General features: G+C 39.4%; 1 long non-coding RNA gene across 2 annotated transcripts in view; it reads left to right on the plus strand.

The window, feature by feature from the left end:
• Nucleotides 1–1,131: 1,131 nt before the first annotated feature.
• The window catches only part of LOC139182734 (uncharacterized), a 327,514-nt gene continuing 309,765 nt past the window's right edge, over nt 1,132–18,880 (plus strand). For both annotated transcript variants that reach the window (XR_011566273.1, XR_011566272.1), the window contains exon 1: nt 1,132–9,780. This is a non-coding gene — a long non-coding RNA (uncharacterized lncRNA). The remainder of the gene's footprint in view (nt 9,781–18,880) is intronic.

Below are 18,880 nucleotides of genomic sequence, written 5' to 3' on the forward strand. Positions count from 1 at the left end.
TATTATTTTCGAGTTAAGATGATTTAGTGGAAAAGAATGGAGTTTTGGAGTCTGGTTTTTAATGCTGGTTTCATCAATTACTGGTTTTAATTTACCAGCTTTATAATTTCTATGACTTAAGTTTTTTTTCCTCAAATGATGATACTAATAACTTTCAAATCATTATGAGGTTAGAAATAATATATAAACATACAAAGCTGTCTAAACTCAGTAGGACTCAATAAATGTTCACTGTTTTATAATTATCATTATCATTATTGTTATGACTGATCAGACAAAATATCTGCTAGCAAATTTTTCTCTAAATTTTCCATATAAGGCAAAGATTAGGAAATTAGATCTTGCTGTTTTTGTTTCTTATTGGTATTTGAGAAATATTTATTTTTTATTGCTATCTGAAAGCATCTAGTAACTTAGATGATGAACATTCAAATACTGGACCTCTTCAAAGAGGGATGAATAATTGCTCATATAATCTGGTAATTGATCGTAGTGTATAGAAAGTAGTGTATATATTTCTAAAATGCCAAAGGAGAGCTCTTATTTTTCTTATTGCTGTTATTCTCAAATTCAATATCATAAAATATCAACAACGTATTTTATTTAATACAATTGGACTTAATTAAGTTTGGAGACTTACAAAGAAAGTAACTGTGCTTTTAAAGGAGGAGAAAAGGACACTGAAATATCAGAAAGGGGTGATCTGAACAGGAGTACAAGGATGAATCTCAGAAGCCAGTCTGACCTTCCGGGGACACATCTCTCTGCAGAGCGGAGCCTCTAGATGGCGAAGGAACACCGCGGAGACTGCACGGCTCGGAGGCGGTGGAAGCGCTCAGAGCTCCGGTGATTTAACAGCCCGCACGCGGAGCCGTTTGGATTGCAACACCAATTCCGCAAGTTATTAATTATGTTCTCAACATAAACGCCGAACTCATATTTTCAGGCCACTGTGTACCCCTGCCTTAAAAGAATAGTTGCTTAAATATAAGGAAGCACGATGTGTAATTCAGCAACGCATCACTTTTTCTAAAAGGAAAGCGTGTTCAGGCGACTGGCCTTTTAGTGTTTGAGAAGCAGTCACCTTTTCTTGGGGGGGGTGGGGTGGGGCGGGGAGGTGTGAGACCCTCAGAGAGCGACCTGAGAACAAAGGTTTACGGTCAAGACTCAGAAATGGTGTGTAAGTTTGAATCGCCGGTCACCTGAGTCTCTCTGCGTTCTTGGATAAGGTATAGACACTCTCTGAGCTTTGGTTTGTAGTCTGGAGATAACAAGGGCGCCTTCTTCATTAGGTGGTTGTAAAGAATAAAGAGCGTTTGTAGTAAAGCACTTGGCAAAGAGATTGACACGCAGTAAGTACCCAATAAATGACAAAATTGGAACTTGGTGAAGCACTAATACGAGTTAAATTGGTTTATTGAAGTTGAACAATCCGCATCATGGGAACGTGAGACATCTCTTAATCTGAAGCAGTGATTAAGCATCCTATCTGCTTTCTATTCCTTGCTATTTAAACGAAAGAATATGCCTAATTCTGTATGTCTGGCTGACAGAATGTTTTGGAGGGGGGATTGGTGACTGCAAAGTTCTGACAGGATTTTCAGGGTACACTTTAGCACAACACCCCAATGTAGCTTCTCAATAGAATTATATTGCTTTCTTAAAAGTCAGCATAAAGAATCTTGTCAACAGCTGATGTTCAGAAAGGAGAGGGAGGAGCGGGTATTTTTCCTGAAGCCTGGGAACAGGGCTTTATGCTATCAGATTCTGGTTACAGTTGCTGCCCTCAGTAAGCATCTTCAAAGGAATCATAGAGAAGTCACTTTCAGCTTCCCAACCCAGGGATCGAACCCAGGTTTCCCGCATTGCAGGCAGATTGTTTACTGTCTGAGCCACCAGGGAAGCTCAGAAAAGTCACAGAAAGGGATTTGAATAGTTTTCCTATAGTAACTGAAACAGTGTATTACAGCTAAGTAAATGTAGGAGTTAGGGGAAAACATGACATTTTAAACAAGAAAAATAGCAGCAAGGGCTGAGAGGCAATCTTTTATAAAATCACACTGTCCTCATCTTTTTATATTTTGGCCTAATCTTTTCATTCTCAGTGAACTTTCAGCCATAAATTATCTGGGAATCAGGTATATAGTGATGCCAGAACTTAAAGGAGGTAGAGCTTTAAGTACTTTATGGGTACCCACAGGGGCTTCCCTGGTGGATACAGTGGGAAAGAACCCTCTTGCCAATACTGGAGATGAGAGTCGTGGGTTTGCTCCCTGGGTCAGGAGGATTCCATGGAGAAGGAAATGGCAACCCACTCCAGTATGCTTGCCTGGAGAATTCCATGGTCAGGGGAGCTTGGCGGGCTATAGTCTATAGGGTTGCAAAGAGTCAGACACTACTGAAGCAATTTAGCATGCACGTGTAGGTACCCAGAGATATATTTATCTGAAAAAATGAATGGAAAAAATAAACACTTGTTTTTTATTCAGAAGAAGCAGCATATCTAAATGCCAATATTTAACTTACTCCCTATTCTTTGTGCCCTGGAGAGTCAAGGAATAGGGAAATCGGTTTTGTAGTTCTTGAGTCCGCATCTGTGGGCAGCTGTGCATGACTGTAGACCTGTCCTTCTCCTTGTCTTCACCACTCTGCTAAACTGGCCTCTACTTGCCCTGTCCCTCCTCACCTCCCGTGGTCAGATGACCTCAAGCAGGAAGGAATATCAGTGGCTCTGTGGGCCTGAAGCAGGGGCACCTCCGTGTGAAGCAGAAGTTCTAACCCTTGCCCAGGACCATGAGGTCTTCTTAGTCTCAGTGATCTAAGCCATCCCTGTGTACTTAGGTTTTGAAGCTTGGAGACACTACATAGGCTTCCATAGATTCTGCTCTAATCATGGCTTAAATTCATTCTTTCCAGTTGCAGTTATTTTGTGCCTATTAGATGCCAGGTCCTGTGCTGAGTGCTACACAGACACGTAATAGAGTAGGATGTGGTCCCTGCTCTCAGGTATTAATGAGAGTGACAAGCAGAGAAAGACAAAGAAGGCATTATACTGCCGGCACATCTAGTATGTGATTAGCCTACTGCTTCCCTGCTTTCCTTTTCTTTGAGAGCTGGGGTTGCTGGTGATGAATTAATTGTGCAGGCGGTGAGCTGGTGTGAGGGCAGGAAAAAAAAGAAAAAAAGAGATCTCAGCCTTGCACGTTATGTCAGGATGATCTCAGCATTACATATCACAGAGCAGCCATTCCAGCAAAAAAAATGTGGCGAGTTGGGCCTTATGTTTTATAACCTACTTTATTAGGGAATTTCAGGGTTGTAGGGGGCAATCTGTCATGTTCATGGTAACTCAGAACGACAATTTTTTTCTTTGCCGATTTCCGTCTCTCTCTGTTGGAAACACCCATCTCTATATGTACTGTGAGCTTCCTGAAATCTGAGGCAAGAGGAGAGAGATAAGATTATTACTTCTTTATTCAACTGGAAGGAGGAAGAGGGGAATTGGTTAGGATCTGGCGATGTTAGTTCTCTTTATTTCTTGTATGAATACTTAATGTATGAGACTATGGAACAAACTCTGGATAACTTGAACTGACAGCTTTGGAAATAACAGATATATAAATAGGTATAATGGTCTTTTATTTTATTTTGTTGTTCAAGTTGAATTTTAATTTTATATTACAGTATAGTTCATTTTCAATGTTTTGTTAGTTTTAGGTATACAGTAAAGTAATAGTTTAATTGTCTTTTAATGGCACAATTTTAAGATAAAAGCCAATATTGGTACAATGTTTGGAAGTTGAAATTTGGTGTAATGTCATTTTCAAATGTGAGATTTTATTACTATCCCTTTTCTCATAAGTAATCATAATTTTATTGTACACATAAATACTACTGCATCATGTCATTCAGGTTTCTTTGAATGAAATATTAACACTAACAAGATGCACGCTACCATCTAGAACCTAAGGGAGAACTAGAATCATTAGATTACTGGAGGCACATGAATAAATGGGGACCATCCATCTTTCTTACAGAAACTCAGAGGTTGACTCTTTGAATGTTGAGAGCAATTGAATATGAGTAATGTATGTGTGTGTGTATTCAAAATTTATAATGTGTTTTGCCATCTTTATTAAAAGTCTTTGAAATGTAAAAATTTGAAGAAACACATATTCATCTGAAGCATGAAGCAAGGCCCCAGGAAAGTCTTTCAAAACTCCATCTTAACACCCAGGAAGTGTCAAGTCATTCGTCATGTATAATTAATACATCCCCTCTTCCCTTTCCTCCTTGAGCACAGGCATTGCAAAATGAGTCCTGCGGTTTTGTAGTAAATAACACTATTTTCAACAATTTGTTTCCATGTCTGGACAGATGTATCACTTAATTTGTCGATTCTGAAAATTTATTTTGTTCCATTTTTGTTCTTGGATGCAAACAGATACATACTGCTACTGCAAACATAGAATAAAAATCTTAATTTTGTTATGTTAAAAAAACAGCGCTATATGTATACTACCTTTGGCTTTCAGTGTGACAACATGATTTATCAAAGCATCACAGTATTTAAGGAAAGTGAGATAGTTTTTGAAATGCAAAAAGGTGCAGAAAGGTCATGGGACTTATATAAGCATATTCTCTTCAATTTTATATATGTGCAGAGGTCAGTGATTTCCCTCCTCCAGGATGGTTTTTCAATTAGAAATAAATGTTGGCATTTAGTGTGTTACATGATCATGCAGAGTACATGTTCCATTAATGCATAGCTATTTAAAGTTAATTTTGGGTTGTCTTCCTTTAAGGGAAGTAGCTTTTACGTAGCTAATCTGCAAGTATTTGTTCTAGTGTCTCACTGTGTGCTTTGAGTTTGCTTAATTATCAGTGGTTTTATTGAAATGTGTGGGAATTCAAAATTTATGCCCAATGATTCAGTCATATAATTGAAAACTGACTCAGCTCTGTTTCTTTTCTTTTCTTTTTTTTTTCTTTTGCTTCCCAATCCATATGGGAATGCGATGCTGTAATTTCTTGGAGAAATAAATCACCATAGTAAAGAAAACTCTGTCTTTTAACCTTTCCACAGGTGGTTGTTGTTCAGTCGCTCAGTTGTATTTGATTCTTTGCAACCCCATGGACGACTCTTTGCGACACCATACTTCAGCACGCCAGGCTTCTCTGTCCTTCACCATCTCCCAGAGCTTGCTCAAACTCATGTTCATCAAGTCGATGATACCATCCAACCATCTCATCCTCTGTCATCCTCTTCTCCTGATGCCTTCAGTCTTTCCCAGCATCAAGGTTTTCCCCAATGAGTCAGCTCTTTGCATCAGGTGGCCAAAGTATTGGAGCTTCAGCTTCAGCATCAGTCCTTTCAGTAAATATTCAGAGTTGATTTCCTTTAGGATTGACTGGTTTGAAAACCACAGTCCAAAAGCATCAATTCTTCGGTGCTCAGCCTTCTTTATGGTCCAACTCTCACATCCACACATGACTACTGGAAAAACCATAGCTTTGACTATATGAACCTTTGTCAGCAAAGTAATGTCTCTGCATTTTAATATACTGTCTAGGTTTGTCATAGCTTTCCTTCCAAGGAGCAAGCATCTTTTAATTTCATGGCCGCAGTCACCATCTGTAGTGATTTTGGAGCCCAAGAAAATAAAGTCTGTCACTGTTTCCTTTGCTTCCCCATCTATTGGCCATGAAGTGATGGTACTGGATGCCATGATCTTAGTTTTTTGAATGTTGGGTTTTAAGCTAGCTCTTTTACTCTCCTCTTTCACCTTCATCAAGAAGCTCTTTAGTTCCTCTTTGCTTTCTGCCCTTAGAATGGTGTCATCTGCATATCTGAGGTTATTGATATTTCTCCCAGCAATCTTGATTTCAGTTTGTGCTTCATCCCAGGTAGGATGGTGATAAAAGATTTTAGTTTCAAATAATAAACAAAAGAACACAAACATAAAGGTAGCAGAAGAGTAACTGGCAAATGATTATAATAATTTCTTTAATCATGGCAATGGAAGTCAGAAAGTAAAATGGATTCTCACATTGTTAACCTTTTCCCCATGAATAAGTAAAAGGTAACTGTGTTAATTTTAAAGTTCTTCTCAGTCTTTAGGGCAAATGAGCAATAAAAGTTAGTTGAAAACTAAAGCACTTATTTGAATTACTCTCAAAAATTCTTACTAGTTACATAATTTAAGCAAAGGCAGATATTTTAACTGAAATAGATAAAAATTCCTTTGCTTTGCTAATATGATTAATATTTATTTGTATCTGAATAGGTGTACTGATTTCTAAGGTTGTATTTTCTAATTCAGAGGAGCTCCCTTGTTTTTAGGGACAGTTGTAAATTAAATTCAGTGTCTTTTTTTTAATCCCTAAAACACATCTGCAGGCCATCCAGGTAACAAGCATCATCAACAATGCATTGCTGAGAGATGAAATTGGATTTTATAAGCTGCCTTGAAAACTATGACATGTTGAGTTACTTGCTTTAGTGGAAGCTCAGCTCACACACTATTGAGTCGAATGGATCTTTTTCTTGTCTGTTGGGTGAGAAACTCCTTTTCACTGAAACTATCCTTGGTATCCTCAGAATCACAAAGTTCAAGAGTTCTGTGTGTGGGAGGTGAAGAGCTCTTTGGTGTTAGGGGCTACAGGAAGTTCATCCATGTACTTCTCTGTTCTTTAGACCCATGTAGAGGGATTATGCTCCTACTCCTGGGGTTCTACTCAAACTGACACTTTCAGCCAAAAGCTTAGATATGGACAAAGATATAAATGCAGAAGTTTCGTAAAATATATATAAAAAAATATGTTGGTATACATTGGTTCCATAGCTCCAGGCACTATAGGAACACAAAGTGAAGTGAAGTGAAGTGAAGTGAAGTCGCTCAGTCGTGTCCGACTCTTTGTGACCCCATGGACTGTAGCCCACCAGGCTCCTCTGTCCATGGGATTCTCCAGGCAAGAGTACTGGAGTGGGTTGCCAGTTCCTTCTCCAGGGGATCTTCCCAACCCAGGGATCGAACCTGAGTCTCCCGCATTCCAGGCAGACGCTTTAACCTCTGAGCCACCAGGGAAGCCCATAGGAACACAGATAATACATAATTAATCAAAGAATGGCATTTTTTGAGGGAAAAAAAAAAAAAAAAAACTTTGTCTCTGAATTGAATAGTCCAGTCCTATAATCCTTAATTAAGAAGCCCTCTTGTCATCCCTTCTACATGGACATCTTTGATTTTTCTGCAAATTGGAAAATCCCATTTGTGTTCTCATTGGATGTCTCAGTGAATTTATGATACCCCGATTTTCTGGCAGGGAGCAAGAGAATGCATGCACTTTGGTTTTCCTCTTTTGAATCATTCCCTTTGGAAGTCTTGCTTAGAAGTTACTCACTATTAATTTCAGCTGTGGCCCCATGCGAGCCTACAGTATCCATTAGGATGCTTGCCCTTCATTCACAATGATGTGAACTCTTTCCCCCCTCTTGTGATTATATTTGCCTTTAAATATGCAAGTGTCAGCTCCTACATTTTCATAACTTCTGAATGGATATCAGAGAGAATACATGCCCAGCACATCTGTGACCCCAATTTATTGCTCATCCTCTGTTCTGTACTCATACTTTACAGATGAAAAAGAAAATAATGCTATGACTTGATAGCTCACTGCATTTAGGAATCTCAGATATATGGATGAGGTAAGGTCCTAAGGAAAAGTTGCATAAACTGGAGTCATAACAAAAAACACACTGCTGAGACTGTCTTTGAAAATGAGTAGTTTAGAATAAAGGGGCTGATTTTGCCATGGCAGCAAAATTGCAATAGGTCAGCTCCTGCAGCTTTGATTGCTTAGAACTTCAGAATTCCGATGTTATGAAAATGCAGGAGCTATCACGTGTGCGTTTAAAAGACATACTTTAAAGGAAAAAAATCAGATCACTATTGAATCTCTCCTTGTACAAAATGTAATATTCTCTTATTTATTTATATTTCAAATCAGGCTTTCTATAACATGGGCACACAAGAAATTGAAAGGTATGGAAATTGCATAGTTTAATATTAGCACTTTTTAAGTTGCCAAGAATAGTAACAGTTTTTATTAAATAGGACAGCTAAATCTTACATTATATAATGCCATAACTCACATAATAAACCAATTTCAACTCAAGAAATTAGTTTTGCATAAGGCTGGCTATTAGTATCAGCTGCCAGGGGACTGACATGTTCATTATTTTTATTCTCCCTTGTTGAGGTTTTACTGTAGTGGGATTTCTGTACATGAATTCTTGAGAGATAGATAAAATAGTGAGAGGCTGAACATTTCTTTGAAAGATTTGAGGACTGCAAAGTTCCACTCTGACTTCAATGGAATGCTCAGAGAGGTTAGCAACATTTGGGAGAGTAGACACGATCGCTTCCTCACCTAGGCTAACTACTGAAAAACCAGGAACTTTCTCTGCTAAAAGATACTTTGAGAGATAGGTAAAAAACAAACAAGTAGACTGTTTATCTTTAATATTCCCCTGGAGAATGGCTGCTTTTTAAGAAATATTGTGTGCTCAGGAGAAGGGAATTACTCTATAGTAATCTGAGACTTGACTGAGTTCTACCTATTTTGCTCACTGTTTCATTTAAAATAAGCTTTTGATTTGCCATTTTCTTTTAAAAATAATGTTGATGTTACCATGGTAACCATGCTTTAGCAAACAAGCATGAGTGCTGCCCAAGAGTACTCAAAAATGACAGAGTGAAAAAGTAAAGCATAGTGAGACTACCCGTATTCCCCACTGTGGAACCTTGAAACAGCTAGCTGGTAGTGAAAAAACAGAAAAGATGGACAAATGGAGGGTGTAACCTTGAGTGGAGACAGGTGAAAGGAAAAGGATTGAAAAAAATGGTGCCTACAAATGGTTCTTTTCTTTGAAATAACCATGGCATTTTAAAAGTTAAACTGGAAAGTAACCAGAAAAACCTGTGCTCAGTGAGGTGGGCACAGGCAATTTAGAAAGCAATTCCAGTAGACCACCTAACGAACTGGCTAGGTAGGGACTAGGGGAGGCTGAGGAGGAGAATCGCCCAGACTTTGGTGTGGATAACGTCGTTTGGACAGACATCTTTCGTAACTCAATTGTAAGCCCGTTTTCTAAAGGTATAGCGTGTGTGTGTGTGTGTATGTACATAGATATATGTAGGAATGATTCTCTAGTTGAATCTAAAATAAGCTTCAAAATCTGGTTGTGTTTGTCAGAGGATTAGTGGCACCTTTCCTCTCCAGCATACATTTGTATGTTAATTCAGAGGTGATTTAATCTTTTAAAAATTTGTAAGCCTTTTTTTTTTTTTGGTAGTGCAAGAAACTCTTGAGAGAAGGCTACAGGGTAATAGAGCAGGACAGTGCACAGGCCTTAGCAGTCAGCCAGTTGCTGGAGCCGTTACTGTGCAACCCATTACCAGCAACGGTTACCAGACCACTAACATCCAGAGGGCTAGAGTGGCGATTAGAGGTCCGTTCTGCCATTGGTCGGCACCACAGTGGGTCCCTCCCCCAAGCAAACAACTGTCATTGAGTGACTATTAGCAGTTGTGCTCAGCAATTGGTTGGCTCTGCTGTGGGCTCTTCCCCCAAGTGAGCAACTGTCACTGAGCAACAGTTAGTGGCCAATTCAGCAAACGGTCGTCAGAATGGTGGTTGTCAGGTGGAGAATGAGGTAAAAAGTGGATCCTGGCCTTCTCCCTGGTGCCCTCCATCTCACCCGGCCTCGGCCAGCGGGTGAGTTAGGGGGTCTAGGAAACAGGCTGGGAGCTCTGTCCTTCCAGAGCCCTTGACAAGGTTGCGCACTGACCCTGTCTAGACCTTGAGGCAGTGGTGAACTTTTCCCCCACTCCTGCCTCTGCGACATGCTGGCAGTTACTCTCTGCCTGGGTCACAGTCTGCAGAACCTGGCCCCTGCTGTCCAGGTAGCCTGAGGAGCTTGAGGACCAGCTGGGTCCTGGGTGCCTGGCTTCCTCAGCCATGGCAGCTGGACAGAGTCTGGGGACCTGGCCCTGAGGGAACCATCAGCTGAGATCTGCCTCCTCTTAGCCAGAATCTGGACCTCGGAGAGGGAAAGTTGTGCCTGGTGACCCCACCCTTTCTTGTCACAACAGAGAATAGCATTTACTTGGTAGAGGTTTACAGGAACATAGTTACCTGCCCATGACCTGACCTCAAAGGCAAAGGATCTGACACCAAAAAGTGTGCAACAAATAATCACACCCCTCCCTCATCTTTCCTAGAAAAGGGCTTTGCTGAAAGCTTTTGGGGAGTTTGGAGTTTATAAGGCATGAGCCATCCTTGGTTGGGCCCTGCAGTAAACCTTTCTCTGTTTCAGACTCCAATGTTTTCATATTGTTTGGCCTCAGCTGTGCTTTGGGCACACAGATTTGGGTTTTGGTAGCAATATTGCTTTTAGCTTTGATTTTTAATCACCTTTGTCCTGATGGCAGTTGCTCTTCAGCATTTTCTCTTTAGAATCCATCGCTTGTTGGCAAAGTGGTGGCATTGTAATTCTGGATCGATAATGACACTTCCTTACTTAAAATGTTATAATGAATTCTGGTTGCCTTTAGGATCAAACCCTACTTCGTCCTTCATGATAAGTAGCTGTCTGCTTCTGACCTTGTTCATTGGTTGATTTCCTCTCGTCATCACTTGCCCTGTGCCATTAACAATCTTCTAGTTCGAGTCCAGCTGGTTTCATGCCTCACTTTCTCTGTGTGCCTAGAACCATGCCTTTTCCCCTCCCTCTCCAACCTAGTCTTCCCAGTCCAGCTAGCAGGAGGGGAGCCATTAAGAAAGGAAACTAGTTGGTTGGCTTCATAACTCTATTTGTCCTTTATTGAAATGGCAACTGGTCACAAAATCTTTGTTGACTCATTTTCCAGATCGGTTTATACAAAAGGGCATTATGCTCTTTCTCAATTTCATTAGGAATTTCAGTTCCCTTTATTACAGTACATTGAGATTTATTGGGAAGATTTTATTATTTTAGTAATGACAATATTATCTGCATGAAGTAGTGTAAAATACTAATATTTCTGAGAACAATCCACGTTTGGTTTTGCAATATTTAAAAAATCTGGTCAAAATAGGAAATTCTGATCAAGTTTAATTAGCAACAGTGGCAGCAACACTCATCTCCATCTTGTGGTTCTAGCAGAGGCATCCAAAGTGAGCTAGTTGGAGACAATATAACTGAGAAGGACCAGATTCTCTCAGAGTTATTTGGGGGATATATCATAAGAGTATACTATGGACAATACCCAAGTTCTCTTCTTTATGCATTTAGAGAAAACTAGATGGAATCACTGACCAATCCTTGATGGCAGATCAGTGCTGTTGTTTTGAAAAGTTTAAATTAGATCCATTTTGACTGACTTCATGTTGATGTATGACAGAAGTCAACACAACATTATAAAGCAATTATCCTCTGATTTAAAATTAGAAGAATATACATATATTTGGGAGCCCAGCCTGGCACTCTGTGATGACCTAGAGTGGTGGGAGGGAATACATATATATATATAAAACTGATTTGGGTTGTTGTACAGCAGAAACCAACAAAACATTGTAAAGCAATTACATTCTAATTAAAAAAGAATATAAATAAATTTGAATAAACCAACTGTAAATATAAAAAAATCAAAAATCTTAATTAGAGACTTAGTCTGGAGAAATGAGGTGTTAAAATAAGAAGAACCTGTTGAAGTAGTTTCTGACCTTGGCTAAGTCTGCTTATCTTTCAAAATACTCTCCAGCTGACAGCAGTGCTTCTCAGACTTAGATGTACATCTGAATCACCTGGAGGACTTAAGTGGGTCTCATCCTCAGTTTCTGAATTAGTAGCTTTGGGGTGGGGCCTGAGAACGTGCATTTCTAACAGGGTCTCAGGTGATGCTGATGATCTAGGTCTGGGGCTAGACTTTGAGAATCTCTGGACTATAGAATATAAAAGTGCCTGCCTTCTACAATACTTTATGAATGAGAGTATAATTACAAACATGCCATTTTCTCTTTGAGTTATAGTTACTTCTGTAAGATGTAGGCAAGAAATGGTTGCAACACACAATTTGAAAGGGGAACAAACATCTTCTGTTGGTCTCAACAAAATTATGTAATACATTTTCCCTCAAAGGAAAAAACACTCATAAGAGTAAAAGCAAGATAGAATTGTATCAGAAGTTCCCAACAAGACTTGAGTCTTGACTGCATATGTGAGGTAGTTTAAAAAACAAATGCACATGTACTCATATCACTTTTTAATCCAATATCCTACTACTTCTTCATTGACTGATAAATGAGCAACAGTAGACTAAAGCAGTATCAAAATTATGGTTGACATTGCTGTGTGAGTTTCAAAATAGCTGACCATTACATTTAATAATTCGTAATAGAAAAGGAAGACTATTTTTCCTTGTTGGGGAAAATAAAAATATCATGGGAATTAAATATCCACAAATTCTTTTTATCCCTCTCAGTTATCCTCATGCAATAACACCAACGAGAATCAAACCTGTTTTCTTTTGCAATTCACTTTTTAATAATCAGACAAGTGATAATAGAATGAAAGATTAGTATTTTTTTTCAAAAGTAATAGGTTCTGTTCAGAGATGAGTACACTTTCAACACGATGTTGTGCTCTTTCTGTTGCTTCTGTTTACAATTCTGTTTACAATATAAAATTATTTTTAATTTCCGTATGATGATGGTTTTTTTATCATGTTATCACACAAGGATTAAAGTATGTGATGGCAAGAACATCTACCAAATATTTTCAACCTTAAGGATAGGATGGATACTAAATCTTTTCAAGATAAGTCTCAGTTATCCAAAAAAATGCAATTAATCAGAGAAACTCATCCTTGAGATTTTGGTGTCACTTCATAGATGAAAATGAAATTAGTGGTCCCCTAGCAATTTTGAGTTATTTTCCAAATATCATGGTAGATTATGTTGAGATACCCAAAGCAGCTGTGTCCACAGAGTAATTTGACATAGATCAAATACATAAATGTAGTTTTATTAGCTTAGTATTCTAACCAACAGATAATTATATATATTCTAAATTCTGAAAAGATGTATCATTCTTATAGGAAGTGAGTTAAAAAGCAAAATAGTTACTTTTATTTTCTTTTGTAATATTTAGAATTTATATATAATATGGTCATATATAAATCAAACCAGTGGTCTCAAATAATAAAAGCAATAAAGTGAAGATATTCAGTAATATTGAAATCATTATCATAGTGAATGTTCTTAGATTTATAAAATTAACTGTCATCACTAGAGTTAGGGAGTGAGATAGAGCACTGAAATTTTTGGAAATTATTTTAGTGAGGACAGTTCCTTCATTTTATTGCAAACATACAACTTAGAGAAGCATGATGAGAACATTTACTTCAGTTCAAAACATATGAGCTCTTAGCCTAGAATTTCAGACTTCCTGACTTATCCACAATATGTATTTAAGTGAATTGCTGTTAAGAACTCAACCTTTTGGAATTTCTCACCTCTCTTTCAATTTTGTTTTTAGACTCTTTTGTTGTTTATTTCTCATCATAATTATTTAATTTATAAATAATTTATACCCCTTCTTCTCCCAAGAAAGGATTTAAGGAGGCCACATTTAACTCAGAAACTACCACAAATATAGTGTCCTCTCTCTTCTTTCTTGGTGGCTGGAAGGTCACTTTCCTTGCCTGGGAATACAGTCCACCATAGCCTCCTCTGTCAGAAGCCCTCTTCCTCCCACTCTGCCTGGCTCACTTTGGGGCAGTGCTGGGCTGACTTTCCTTGTCTTAGTCATTAGAGACATGGGCCAGGTTCAGATTCTGTTTCTTCCACAAATTAGCTTTGTGGCCTGGGGCAAGGTACATAATCTCTGAACCCATATGCTATCTTTAAAACAGGGATAATAATTGCAGTTATCTTATAGCGATGTTCACAGGATTAAAATGGCAACCCACTGCAGGACTCTTGCCTTGAGAATCCCATGGAGGGAGGAGCCTGGTAGGCTACAGTCCATGGGGTCCCAAAGAGTTGGACACGACTGAGTGGGACATGACTGACGTTGATACATAGAAACTTAGAAAAATTCCTGGAGGTAGCAAGCACTAGCCATTGTTATTCTCAACTAGCCATAGTGGAGAACCTTTCTGATCTCAGCTAAGATGCTGTTTCTTCAAAGATTCTTCCCTGAGACAACACCTTAAGCCAGTGACATATGGCTATAAGAGCCTAGACTTTGCCTTATGATTCTTATCATCATTTCTATTGGTACTGAAGGCAATTAATCTGGTTCTCCTGTGAAGCCGTAAACTCCAGAAAGGCTGTAATATGTCTGCCTCAACACTCTATTTCTGACATTTGGGACAGAGCCCAGTACGTCACTCGGTTACTGTTGAATGAGTGAATCCAGGGAGCCTGTCTGTAAACATGCTAATTGAGATGAGATTGCAAGTAATTATCTTGCTAGTTTTGCAAATTTTTATTTTCTAATTTTTACAATTAATGTGTGTTTTCTTTATGTAATAAAGTAAAATTCTGTTAGACCTCGTTTATTGTGCTATTGTGAAGTCACTGCAGTGAGGCAGCCTAAGGAGCCATAGGATGGAATTCATGTCACCAAACTTGGGTTTAGCTGCCCACTGCTCAAAAGACAGTACAGAGACAGATGTTGGCTAGAAAAAGGAAGGTTGCTTTATTCAGGAGGCCAGCAACCTGGGGAGAAGACAGACTCGTGTCCCAAAACTCTGAAGATTTTGCTTGCTTGTGAAAGTTCTTAAAAGGAAAATGGTGAAGTATCTCAGTTAATCACTGAGGCAGGAGATCAGACTTATCATCTCCCACCGTGTGCAGGCTTGTTGGCTTCTTGAGATCCTTCCTTACATGCTAACTTATTCACACCATCTTCTCATGATCTTCCTAAAGGGGGAGCTGGAGAAAAGGGCCAGTCATCTATTAATTACTTATTCTTCATTTCTACTTTTTAAGAAACGAATCAACAGATTAGGCAAGGAATTATGTAATCAAAAAGATACGAAAAGTATGATTGGGCCAGAGGTTAGTTGAGTAGAGGGGCATCTGGTGTAAAGGTTAGTTAGAAAAGAGTTGGACACGACTGAGCGACTTCACTTTCACTTTTCACTTTCATGCATTGGAGAAGGAAATGGCAACCCACTCCAGTGTTCTTGCCTGGAGAATCCCAGGGACAGGGGAGCCTGGTGGGCTGCCGTCTATGGGGTCGCACAGAGTCAGACACGACTGAAGAGACTTAGCAGCAGCAGTAGCTCTTTGAAAGTGACAAGATAAAGGATCTCCTGCAGAAAGCTGATTCCAGCGGAGAGCAGATACCTGCAGAGAGCTGGTTACAGTCACTTTTTTTGGTAGTGGGGGACGTTGGAGTGCATTAGTGGTTCTTAATTGGGGATGATTTTGTCTGCTAGAAGACGTAAGGAAATGTTTGCAGATACTTTTTGGTTGTCTTGACTTGAGAAGTTGCTATCTGTGACTAGTGTGAAGAGGTTGGGGTTCTTCAAAACATCCTATGACCCACAGGACAGCTTCCTCTGCTAATGAAAACAATCCAGTTTCAAATGTTAATAGTGCCAAATTTAAGAAACCTGACCAGATGGAGACATCTGCAAAAATTGAGTTCATGTAACTTTTAAGTTTGGTGAGCTGTTAAGTAATCAGTTCAGTTCAGTTGCTCAATTGTGTCCGACTCTTTGCGACCCCATGAATTGCAGCACGCCAGGCCTCCCTGTCCATCACCAACTCCCAGAGTTCACTCAGACTCACGTCCATAGAGTCAGTGATGCCATCCAGCCATCTCATCCTCTGTCGTCCTCTTATCCTCTTGCCCCCAATCCCTCCCAGCATCAGAGTCTTTTCCAATGAGTCAACTCTTCTCATGAGGTGGCCAAAGTACTGGAGTTTCAGCTTTAGCATCATTCCTTCCAAAGAAATCCCAGGGCTGATCTCCTTCAGAATGGACTGGTTGGATCTCCTTGCAGTCCAAGGGACTCTCAAGAGTCTTCTCTAACACCACAGTTCAAAAGCATCAATTCTTCGGTGCTCAGCCTTCTTGACAGTCCAACTCTCACATCCATACATGACCACTGGAAAAACCATAGCCTTGACTAGACGGACCTTTGTTGGCAAAGTAATGTCTCTGCTTTTGAATATGCTATCTAGGTTGGTCATAACTTTCCTTCCAAGGAGTAAGTGTCTTTTAATTTCATGGCTGAAATCACCATCTGCGGTGATTTTGGAGCCCCCCAAAATAAAGTCTGACACTGTTTCCACTGTTTCCGCATCTATTTCCCATGAAGTGATGGGACTGGATGCCATGATCTTCGTTTTCTGAATGTTGAGCTTTAAGTCAACTTTTTCACTGTCAACTTTCACTTTCATCAAGAGGCTTTTTAGTTCCTCTTCACTTTCTGCCATAAGGGTGGTGTCATCTGCATATCTGAGGTTATTGATATTTCTCCCGGAAATCTTGACTCCAGCTTGTGTTTCTTCCAGTCCAGCGTTTCTCATGATGTACTCTGCATATAAGTTAAATAGAACATCAGAATTTTGAAAGTTAATAAAAATTGATTATGACTTTAAAAAATAAATACTGGTTTATATTTGCTTTCTGGTATGATTTTGCACAGTTTATTGTGATCCACACAGTCAAAGGCTTTGGCATAGTCAATAAAGCATAACTAGATGTTGCTCTGGAACTGTCTTGCTTTTTCGATGATCCAGTGGATGTTGGCAATTTGATCTCTGGTTCCTCTGCCTTTTCTGAATCCAGCTTGAACATCTGGAAGTTCACGGTTCACATATTCTCCAAGCCTGGTTTGGAGAATTTTGAGCATTACTTTACTAGCATGTGAGATGAGTGCAATTGTACGGTAGTTTGAGCATTCTTTAGCATTGCCTTTCTTTGGATTGGAATGAAAACTGACCTTTTCCAGTCCTGTAGCCACTGCTGAGTTTTCCAAATTTGCTGGCATATTGAGTGCAACACTTTAACAGCATCATCTTTTAGGATTTGAAATAGCTCCACTGGAATTCCATCACCTCTACTAGCTTTGTTCGTAGTGATGCTTCCTAAGGCCCACTTGACTTCACATTTCAGGATGTCTGGCTCTAGGTGAGTGATCACACCATCATGATTATCTGGGTCTTGAAGACCATTTTTGTACAGTTCTTCTGTGTATTCTTGCCACTTCTTCTTAATATCATCTGCTTCTGTTAGGTCCATATCATTTCTGTCCTTTATTGAGTCCATCTTTGGGCTCAATAAAATGAAATGTTTCCCTTGGTATCTCTAATTTTCTTGAAGAGATCTCTAGTCTTTCCCACTGTATTGTTTACCTCTATTTCTTTGCACTGAATGCTGAGGAAGGCCTTCTTATCTCTCCTTGCTATCCTTTGGAACTCTGCATTCAAATGGGTATATCTTTCCTTTTCTCACCTGTTTTTCAATTCTCTTCTTTTCACAGCTATTTGTAAGGCCTCCTCAGACAGCCACTTTGCTTTTTTCCATTTCTTTTTCTTGGGGATGGTTTTGATCCCTGTCTCCTGTACAATGTCACAAACCTCTGTCCATAGTTCATCAGGTACTCTGTCTATCAGATCTAGTCCCTTAAATCTATTTCTCACTTTCACTGTATAATCATAATGGATTTGATTTAGGTCATACCTGAATGGTCTAGTGGTTTTCCCCACTTTCTTCAATTTCAGTCTGAATTTGGCAATAAGCAGTTCATGATCTGAGCCACAGTCAAGCTCCCGGTCTTGTTTTTGCTGACTGTGTAGAGCTTCTCCATCTTTGGCTGCAAAGAATATAATCAATCTGATTTCAGTCTTGGCCATCTGGTGATGTCTATGTATCAAGTCTTCTCTTGTGTTGTTGAAACAGGGTGTTTGCTATGACCAGTGCCTTCTCTTGGCAAAAGTCTGTTAGCCTTTACCCTGCTCCATTCTGTACTCCAAGGCCAAATTTGCCTGTTACTCCAGGTGTTTCTTGACTTCCTACTTTTGCCTTCCAGTCCCCTATAATGAAAAGGACATCTTTTTTGGGTGTTTTAAAAGGTCTTGTAGGTCTTCATAGAACTGTTCTATTTCACCTTTTTCAGCATTACTGGTTGGGGCATAGACTTGGATTACTGTGATATTGAATGGTTTGCCTTGGAAATGAACAGAGATCATTGTCATTTTTGAGATTGCATCCAAGTACTGCATTTTGGACTCTTTTGTTGACTATGATGGCTACTCCATTTCTTCTAAGGGATTCCTGCCCACAGTAGTAGATATAATGGTCATCTGGGTTAAATTTACCCATTCCAGTCCATTTTAGTTTGCTGATTCCTAGAATGTTGACGTTTACTCTTGCCAACTCCTGTTTGACCACTTCCTCTTTAACCATCTCCTGTTTGACCAGTTGGGTATACCAGACCACCTAACCTGCCTCTTAAGAAACCTGTATGCAGGTCAGGAAGCAACAGTTAGAACTGGACATAGGACAACAGATTTGTTCCAAATAGGAAAAGGAGTACATCAAGGCTGTATATTGTCACCCTCCTTATTTAACTTATATGCAGAGTACATCATGAGAAATGGTGGGCTGGAAGAAGCACAAGTTGGAATAAAGAATGCCGAGAGAAATATCAGTAACCTCAGATATGCAGATGACACCACCCTTATGGCAGAAAGTGAAGAAGAACTAAAGAGCCTCTTGATGAAAGTGAAAGAGAAGAGTGAAAAGTTTGGCTTAAAGCTCAACATTCAGAAAACTAAGATCATGGCATCCAGTTCCATCACTTCATGGCAA

This window comes from Bos indicus, chromosome 4, assembly GCF_029378745.1.
Source record: "Bos indicus isolate NIAB-ARS_2022 breed Sahiwal x Tharparkar chromosome 4, NIAB-ARS_B.indTharparkar_mat_pri_1.0, whole genome shotgun sequence".
NCBI lineage: Eukaryota > Metazoa > Chordata > Mammalia > Artiodactyla > Bovidae > Bos > Bos indicus.